This window comes from Kogia breviceps, chromosome 11 (genome assembly GCF_026419965.1).
Source record: "Kogia breviceps isolate mKogBre1 chromosome 11, mKogBre1 haplotype 1, whole genome shotgun sequence".
Classification (NCBI taxonomy): Eukaryota; Metazoa; Chordata; class Mammalia; order Artiodactyla; family Physeteridae; genus Kogia; species Kogia breviceps.
Window position 1 is genome coordinate 99,433,195 of NC_081320.1, and position 8,868 is coordinate 99,442,062.

At 43.8% G+C, this 8,868-nt stretch overlaps 1 pseudogene; it reads right to left on the reverse strand.

Annotated features, from left to right (window-relative positions):
- Positions 1 to 208: 208 nt before the first annotated feature.
- On the reverse strand, positions 209 to 2,414 carry LOC131765497 (heat shock protein HSP 90-alpha pseudogene; annotated as a pseudogene).
- Positions 2,415 to 8,868: the final 6,454 nt, after the last annotated feature.

Genomic DNA, 8,868 nt, shown 5'->3' on the forward strand with positions numbered 1-8,868 from the left:
GCTCTGCGGCACGTGGGATGTTCCCGGACCGGGGCGCGAACCCACGTCCCCCGCATCGGCAGGCGGACTCTCAACCACTGCGCCACCAGGGAAGCCCCATACAGGTTTTTAAATGTTAACAAAAATAAAGAAGTACTTGAAAACATATTATCAGAAGAAATGAAAACACGAGTGTTGAACACGCAGCCATGTAATCCTCAGGCAGAGCTCAGTCTACTTCTTCCATGCAGGACGTGTCACTGTCTCCTTCGAGGGGCGGCATCTCCTCAGTTACAGCAGCACCGCTGTCATCAGCAGTGGGCTCATCTTCATCAATATCAAGACCAAGTTTGATCATCCTACAGATCCTGTTAGCATCTGTCTGGGGATCCATCCCCCAGACCGAAGCCAGAAGACAGGAGAGCCGTCTCGTACAGCAGGATGACCAGATCCTTCACAGACTTGGCATTCTTGTCAGCCTCTGCCTTTTGCCTCAAGGTCTCAGTGATGGAATGGTCAGGGTTTGTCTCCAGGTGCTTCTTCGCTGCCATGTAACCCATTGTTGAGTTGTCTCTCAGCGCTTGAGCCTTCATGATCCTTTCCACGTTTGCTGTCCAGACATATGTGCTTGTGACAATGCAGCACAGGGATGTCACCAATCAGTTAGACACAACCACCTTTTCAACTTTCTTCTCCAAGATGTCCTTCCTGATTTTGCAGAGGTTTTCAAACTTTGTCTTTTTTTCTTCCTGTTTCTTTTCCTCTTCTTTGTCCTCTGGAAGTTCCAGGCCCTCTTTGGTGACTGACACCAAGGTCTTCCCCTCAGACTCCTTCAGCTGTTGAATACAATACTCATCGATGGGCTCGATCATGTAGGTCACTTCTAAGCTGTGCTTCCGAAGACATTCCACAAAGGCAGAGTTAGCGACCTGGTCCTTAGTCTCACCTGTGGTGTAATAGATGTGTTTCTGGTTTTCCTTCATTGTTGTGCAATAGTCCTTGAGAGAAACCATCTCATCACCCGAAGCAGAAGTGTAGTACCTCAACAGCTCTGAAAGTTTCTTTCGATTTTGAGAAGCTTCATGTATTCCAAGCTTAATGTTTTTAGAGAACTGCTCATAAAACTTCTTATAGTTCTCTTTATCTTCTGCCAGTTCAGTGAAGAGCTCTAAGCATTTTTTGACCAAATTCTTCCTAATAACTTTCAAAATTTTGCTTTGTTGCAACATCTCACGGGAAATGTTTAAAGGGAGGTCCTCAGAGTCCACCACACCCCTAATGAAGTTCAGATACTCAGGGATTAGCGCCTCACAGTTATCCATGATGCAAACTCTGCGAACATACAACTTAATGTTGTTCTTCTTCTTTCTGTTTTCGAACAGATCAAAGGGAGCACATCTTGGGACAAAAAGAAGAGCTCTGAATTCCAACTGTCCTTCAACTGAAAAATGCTTCACTGCCAACTCATCTTCCCAGTCGTTGGTCAAGCTCTTGTAGAACTCTCCGTACTCTTCATTACTAATGTCCTCAGGATTTCTGGTCCAAATAGGCTTTGTTCTATTTGGTTCTTCTTGATCAATGTATTTCTCCTTGATCTTCCTCTTTTCTTCTTGTCACCATCCTTCTTTTCTTCTTCTTCTTCATCAGAGCCAACGTCTTCTATCTCACGTTTGTCCTCAGACTCCTTTTCTTCTTTTTCCTTTTCTTCTTCTTTGTCTTCCTTTTGTTCTGCCTCATCATCACAGACTTCTTTATCACGTTCCTTCTCCACAAAAAGAGTGATGGGATAGCCAATAAACTGAGAGTGCTTCTTCACAATCTCTTTTATTCTCCTTTCCTCTAAGTACTCAGTTTGGTCTTCTTTAAGATGCAGAATAACTTTTGTTCCAAGACCCATAGTTTCTCCTGTATCAGTCCTGTAACTGTGAAGGATCCTCCTGCAGAAGACTCCCAGGCATACTGCTATCATCGTTATGTTCGGTGATAACAGTCACTTTCTCGGCCACCAAATAGGCCAAATAAAACCCGACATCAAACTGGCCAATCATAGAAATATCTGCACCAGCCTGCAAAGCCTCCATGAATGCCTTGGTCCCAGACTTGGCAATGGTACCAAGATTGTTGATCAAATCGGCCTTGGTCATTCCAATCCCGGTGTCCACAATAGTGAGTGTTTGATCTTGCTTGTTCGGAATGAGGTTAACATGCAGCTTTTTCTCAGAATCTAGTTTACTAGGATCTGTCAAGGTCTCATACCTGATCTTGTCCAGAGCATTGGACGAATTTGAAATAAGCTCCCTCAACAAGATCTCTTTATTCGAGTAGAATGTGTTGATGATCAGCGACATCAACTGGGCAAGTTCCACCTGGAAGGCGAACATCTCCACCTCCTCCTCCTCCAGCGGCTGGTCTTGGGTCTGGGTTTCCTTGGGCATCTTGGCTAAAGGACCACAAAGGCTCCGCAGTGACGCAACACCAGGACGCAGAAGCAACTCCTGAATGTCTTTCTGATTTCGCACAGAGACATTTGCTTTCTATCTGTTAGGTCTATTAAAATGTCATAATTAATGACCGTATTTTCATAGATATCATGGGATAAAACTGAATTACGTAGTTAATGGTAATGAGCACTGTTAGGTTATGCCTAAATTCCTCAGAGAAAGTGTTAAATTACTTTTCTGCTCACTAAGTTGTCATGTGCACACAGTCAAAGCTTCTTAATGGTGATGCTAAAAAATTTGGAGATATTAAAACATGGAAATTATTCAGATTAATATGCATATGTTAACATAGTTTTTGTTGTTGTTGTTGTTTTCTTTTTCAATTGCAGCAAAAATTCAGCCCCAAACTACTCAAGCCTTGCTGAGCCAAGTGACACTGGTGTTGCTTTCCCTGGGGATGTTTGAGAACAAGAAAGAAGCATTGAGTAGAAACGTGTAGAGGGAAGAGCCAGTGTGAGCTGAAAGTCCTAGAAAAGTCAAGTCATCTTTGTGAGGCTCTGTTTACTCGTGTGCAAAATGGAGGTAGTGACAGGGTTAGGGTGAAGCACAGATGCAACAAATATAAATGACCTAGCTTTGTGCCAGGCATCTAGCAGGTCCTCAATAATGACAGTAAGGCAAACACGACTCATATCAAACAGTTCTTACTCTTTTCCCTGAGTCTGGCCAGTAACAACTGTTCTGGTTTGACCTCTGGGGTCTGTTTCCCTCCCTTGCTCTTGACAGAGGTCTCTGTCTTGCCAGACATGGCCAAATGAAGGATTTTAATGCAGGTGCCTGCAAACGGGGAGAGGAGAAGATCCAGAACTGGGAAGGCTGTGGGTACTGGGGTACAGGGAAGGCATTAAGAGCCATGTATGAGGTAATTAGATGGGGGGATGGGGAGAGAAGAGCAGGATGGCTGCAGGTCTCCTTAGAGTATTCGCAGCGTTTGCAAAAAGTAAGTGAAAGGCAAATTATTGTAAAAGCGTTTTTGATTCCTCGAATATGTTCTTTTGGTATGTATTTTATTAACATGAATTTATGTTCTAAGTTAAAAATCATTACATATGTATCATAAAATCAATCAATGAGGGAAAAAGGACCCCTTCTGATAAACACAAAAATCTGAAATCAAGGGTAAGGGAACGACATTCTTATACTAACATTCAGTTTATTTTTTAATTGAAATATAGTTGATTTACTGTGTTGGGTTAGTTTCAGGTGTACAGCAAAGTGTAAAACATGTTCTTTTGAATTCAGCACCGCTCTGGGTCTGAACTATGCAGAGCCTGGCTTTATTGGAGCTAAAATGCATATGGTCATCATTTTCTAGAGGAATTGAAGTGTACTTCTGACTATTGACATACACGAGGTAGTCCTCTTGGATTCGTCCTTCATACCTGAATCCGTCTTATCTTAGAAAGTCCAAGTACCACGTCTGCCCTGATCACCACTGTCCCTGGTTCATCTCACTGGCAGAAATATTTTGCAAGAACTCCCTTTATGTTTTACCTGTGCCTATGTTTGGTCAGAATACTTAGAAGAAGAACCTGGGGTAGAAATTCAGCTGCATGCGATTCCTTGAGGGAGAGCCAGCAGGAGGAAGGGGTTGTAGGGAGATGGGATCTGCTGGAGATGAGTCAAGGACAGGTATGGTTTCACCAGGACTCCACCTCTGGCCAGCTCTGGCCTGCTCACAGAGGATGCTCTGGAGCATGAACTGTATCACTGAGCTGCTCCAGCCTTGAGGCAGGAAGTCAGCCTTTAGACCCTCAGGCCAGTCAGCTATTGACTGTGAGCTCTGCGTAAGCTCCTGGGAAGGCCATTTCACTGAAGGGTCTTCCCTAGAGGAGGAGAGAGTACAGCCACCCAATCTAGGGTCCTGGATGGTGCATCAATGATAGCAACCAGGACCCAGATGCCTCAGGAGTAGCACTCTTCCTGATGGCCTTCCTCACTCTCCACCTTGTATATTCATATTTCTACTAGATTGTGAACTAGTTGAGAACAAATTAAGTGAAATTACTTATCTTTGCAGCTTGCAAAATACCTAGCCCAGCTCCCTGTATACGATAATACTGGGAAGAATTTTGGAATTGGTTGTCAGGACTTAATTTCTAACTGGTGGAGATCCAGAATATGGTTCCCATTCGTTCTACCCCAGAATGGAGTAGAACATTAATATTCATGAGGAAACATCCCGAAAGTTCAGAAATGGGCAGTTTTACTAACACTGATATAACCAGAGTTACCGAGGTATATGAGGATCCAAAGACAAAGTGGGTTCAGAAGGGCATGAATTAACCAGGTTTCCGCAGCTGCTGAGTGACTTGTTCATACACATGAAACTTACATATATGATTCATTTCTAGGCCTCAGGAAAATGACACATTTCTATACATCATGGACTGTCAGATATTCACAAAGAGTGAATTGGGAATGTTAAATATGTGAATGCCATGGGTTTGGTAGGCATATTTGTGGAATAAGTGAATGACATATGAAATTGGAGAATGTGCCATAAATACATGTTATAAACCCCCTGAAAGAGCAATGAGAATGAAGATGGGAAGAACATCTGAGAATAATTCTGTTTTATGCAGATTTACTCAGTGATCTTATCCAGCCTCTTTGCTGCCTATGCTGTCTGTGTTCTGAAGACTCCCAGGTTTAAATATCCTTCTTCGATTCCTCACCTATGCTATTGTGCCAAAGGTGGGTGACACATTTACCTGAGGGTCCAGGCAGCTTCCTGCAGCTGGAGCATAAGAAAAATCATTCTCATCCACGTCATCATCATCACCATCGTGGCTATAAAGGATTTTGTGAATTTGTGTTTTATGTATCCTTCTGTAATTCCAGAAAAACAAAGTCTACCTGGATTAGTTTGCTGATTTTCTCCAGTACTGCTATTTTCCCTTGAAATTAGGGTTTAGCCACGTAAATGCTGCTGATAACAACGTTGCTGATGTATTCTTATATTTTTTTCATGGGATGAACTCTGGAAGAAGATTAGGCTCAGCCTTCAGTGGTTAAGAATCTCCGTTCTTGAAAGCTAAATGGAAGCTGATCGTAAATCTCTGGATGCTTCCAGGCACTGTTCATTTGGCGATGTGCTGACAATGTAATTAGTAATATATAAAAATAAGAACTCCCAAAGCAGAAGACTGGTCTCATGACCTGGCAGAGATGCAGGTGAGGAGTGGGATTAGAATGGGGTGTCATCATTTTATACCCCCATGCAGAAAATCCTAGAAGAAAAGCGCTTCTCCATTAGCTGTCACTGAGAATCGTCTGTCTCCTGGGAGTAGCCTGGTGACAATATTTTTTGCTGAATTTCCAAAGAGCATCTATAACTCAGGCCATGACCTTGGCATGCTAAAAGAGCAGAGCTATTCCGTCACTTTACAGCGGCTGTGCTCTGAGGTCAGGAAATGTGGGCATCTCTGGTGCCCTTAGGAGGGAGGGTTTGGGAGGATTTTCTTTAATGATTCCTTAGACGAGGGAGGGTTGAGCTGGGCTTGAGGTCTGGGGAGACTTTGCTTTTTTTCTATCCTTTCCTGGGTCCTTCTCCTCCTGGACCACTGCAGATGAGAAGGCAAGGAGCGTTCTCTGGAGGCAAGACTGAGTCTCTGTGCCAGCTGTGTGCAGTTTCTGCAGCTGTGTGTCTTCCAGGAGCCTGAGTCCAGCCTGGTGCTCCTGGCTCCCACAGCTGAGGAGAGTAAGAGACGAGCTTTGCCTTCCTGCTGCTGTTCCACAGATACAACATGGCTGGAGGCCCGGTGTGAAGCCGTGCAAGCAGGCAGCGCTACGTGAGCACAGAGAATAAGAAAGCGCTGCCTGGGGCTGCCGGAGAGAGCACGCTGACCCAGAAGGCCAGCCCTGGACAGGACCTGATGCCTTCCTTCCTTCCTCAGTGTCATGCTCCGAGTATAATAAGAGGGTGCCCGCCTTCCCTCCCCTACAGGCACTTACACAAACCTGCACTGAAACGGGAATATTCTTAAACCGAATTGTAGGCGTGATATTTATAGATTTTATTGGGAAAGCTGTTTTTCCCCCTCGCCTGCTGTCGAACCATCTCTTCTACTTTTGCCTCTGCTTTTTCTGCAAGTTCTCATGGTCCCCAGACTCGGGCCGTCCCCTTCTGCCTCACATCGTCGGCATAGGTTGGGGGTGGAGTCGGGAGAGAGGAGGCGTCATGTCTGTGTGTCCTTCCCACCTCCCTCATGTGCTTGCTTTGTGACTTTCAGCAAATTATTCAACTTCTCCGTGTCTCAGTTTCTCCAGCCATAATCTGGGGATATCATCACTTACCTCAGGGGAGTGTCAAGAGGAAGAAATGAGTTGGCATCTGTAAGTCAGCTTAGAACAGTTTCTGGGACACTGTCATAGCTATATAATTCTTTGCTCTTATTAGTGTTATATTTTCAAAGCTGATTATAGTCAAAGTGAATGAAGATTAGCCTCCATCCCTCTCTGCTGGGGTCTTAGAATGAAATCTTTGACCCGCTCCAGCTGTGGAAACCCTACACCTCCAGCCACTGCCTCTGTCCAGCTCTGCTCCCAGCTCTCCTGTGATTTCGGGTGCCCAGGGAGAACCATGGGGCCTGCGATGCTAAATAAGACCCACTCTCGCTGCTCTTCCCATGCCTTGCGCCTGCCAAGGATCAGCTTCTGCTTGGAGCTACTCCCCAATTCAGATGGATTGTCTAGGTTCGTTCTGGGGTGAAAAGACATCCTGCTTATTGCAGACCAATGGGAGTCCTGCTGCCTTTTCTTGTTTGGGTCAGACTTTCCTCCAAAAACAGAAGGGATATCATGACCAGTGGCGTTGACCAACCACTATATATGCTTGTAGAAAAATTATACACATACACACACACACACACACACACACACACATACACCAATCTCATGATCAATATTTATAGCTAAGTCAAATATTTAATATAATAATGACATTAAAATGAGGTTTTCAATTTTTAGTCTAATAGGAAAATGCTAATGATATTATTTTTAAGTGAAAAGACAAGACATAAAATTGTATATATAGCATGGTTTTATGCACACACATTTAAATGAAAGGAAAAAAATTGGATACTTACATGGTGGTGAGATTATAGACCATTTATATTTTCTTTATAATTTTCTATATCTTCCAATATTTTTATAATGAATTTAGAGTACTCTAATATGTTGTGACATAAAAAGCAATTAATAGTACTATTTTTAGAAAACTTGAATAAGAAGGATTTACTCAACCCCTTGGGTACTTATCATAATCTGTGTTCCCCATTCATCAGACAGGAAATCTAACTCTGACGCTGGAGGATCCATTGAAGAACTGTAATGAAATCTTGGAGGATTTGTTGTGACGACTCTCAGCTTCCCTGACTATGAAATGAGGAAGCTGGAAGCTCCAATTTCCTCCTCAGTGCTAACGTTTCATAAAACTTACAGGAATACATATTTCTAACAAATTTGGTGACCTTATTGGGGGAATAAAGTCTTGGTGACGATATGGTGAACCATCTGCAAGATTTCTGATTGTGTGTGTGTGTGTGTGTGTGTGTGTGTGTGTGTGTGTGTGAACTTTCTCTCTGTTTATATACCCAGAGGCCAAGAGCCCTCTTTCTCCACTGGCAAGTCTCACTCTGGGTGCTGTGGTTTCCTACACTCTCAGTTCACCCCTGCACGCAAGCACACATCTTCAGGATGGGGGACCATCTGCACTGAACCCAGATGAGAAGATGCAGCCAGCTCTGAGTGGCTTGGGGTGTTCTGTCTGGTGACCCAGAGTGACACAGGACATCCCAGGCCGCTGCGATGGAACCACCATGCAGTCACAAGTCTTGGTGTGATGATAAAACTGTGGTCACCCCTAAAGGACACTGATCTAACCATTTCTTCATTGATGCTGAAGTTCCCTATATTTTGGAACGAACTTTCTTTAAATTCTGATGTAACTCAATATGGGGGAAAAAGTCATTTTAAAAGGCACAGACTGTACTTTTCTTATGTTGCTTACACACACTATAAATCAAATCATCCTTAGGCAAGAAACCAACAAAAATGCAAATTTTGAAAAAATGCAAATGGCGGAAAGGAGCAAATGAAGAGCATGATTTGCCCTTTGACTTTCGGGATTACAGGCAGGTCAGCGTTAGAAGGGGCAGGAACACCCAGTTAACCTCTTCCTTCTCATGGTGTGTTTAGTCCCTGTCAAAGCAACTGCAACTCTGACCTGGGGGTCAATCAGTTAACACTATGACAGGAGTCTTGGTTTATATATGATCTCATATCATGAATTCCACGACAGAAAACTTTCTGAAGCCACAAAGCAAAGCATAGAATGCTCCTCTGAGCACCTCAGCAGAGGACACAGCCCACTGATATTGAGTCC